The 853-nt window shown below is 51.8% G+C and overlaps 1 protein-coding gene across 1 annotated transcript in view; it reads right to left on the reverse strand.

The window, feature by feature from the left end:
* The window catches only part of MED12L (mediator complex subunit 12L), a 370,846-nt gene that overhangs the window by 290,709 nt on the left and 79,284 nt on the right, over positions 1 to 853 (reverse strand). The window lies entirely within an intron of this gene.

The following is an 853-nucleotide window of genomic DNA, read 5'->3' on the forward strand; positions in this document are numbered from 1 at the left end:
TGTCTGTCCCCCAGGGAGGAGGTCACACACAGTTCCATGTAATCGGTTCCCTCCTTCCTACCCATTCTCCCTTTACCGTAAGAGAGAGCTTTATATCAAAGAGGAGTTGCATATTGAGAAAGCATCCCAGCCCAGTCAAGATCGAGTCCACAAGTTTGATATTAGAACCTAGATCTCTCTTCCGGTTCACGCCACCAACTGCAGTGATGTAAAATGCAGGAAGGTCACAGGCTGGCGGGTGCAAAAGTGTTCCGGATCTGGTGGGAGTGGAAGCATCTCAGCACGGGCGCGAGTCTCCACCTGGCTCCTCCAGCTCTTTCACTCTTAGTCCCCTCAAGTTGATGCAAGATTATGGAATGACCACATTAGGAGTCACTGGAGCACAGACAGTCCAATCCCCGCCACTGCTAACCCCAAGACTGGCGGTTCAAGTTTCCACAGAGGGGCCTCGGAAGTCAGGTCTTGGCTATCTGTCTCTAAAGCATCAGCCACTGAAAACTAAAGGACAGTTCTACGGTGACACACCAGGGCTCAGCATGATGTCAGAGTCAACTGGATGGGGAAAGGTGTTTTTGTTTGTTCCGGGTTACCTTGAAGATGTCCTGATTATCAAACAAACGCCTTTCCTAAAAATGCTGCTTTCCCACGCAAACACTGTTCAGAGAAGTTTGCCTGCCCAAAGCGCCTACATGGTGCTCACCAGGGCAATAAGGCCTGCCCTGCGGCTGCTAGTGGGACGCTGGCCAGCTCTGCCCTGCCCTGCCCTTCTGTGGCTCTCACTTTAAAAAACCGCAAAAATGCCCACACGCAAACTAGGCCCATCAGGTGGTCCTCCAAGTTCAACACCACCCAG

Source organism: Echinops telfairi, unplaced genomic scaffold (assembly GCF_000313985.2).
Source record: "Echinops telfairi isolate 266 unplaced genomic scaffold, ASM31398v2 ScPeMD7_4225;HRSCAF=4972, whole genome shotgun sequence".
NCBI classification, from domain to species: Eukaryota; Metazoa; Chordata; class Mammalia; order Afrosoricida; family Tenrecidae; genus Echinops; species Echinops telfairi.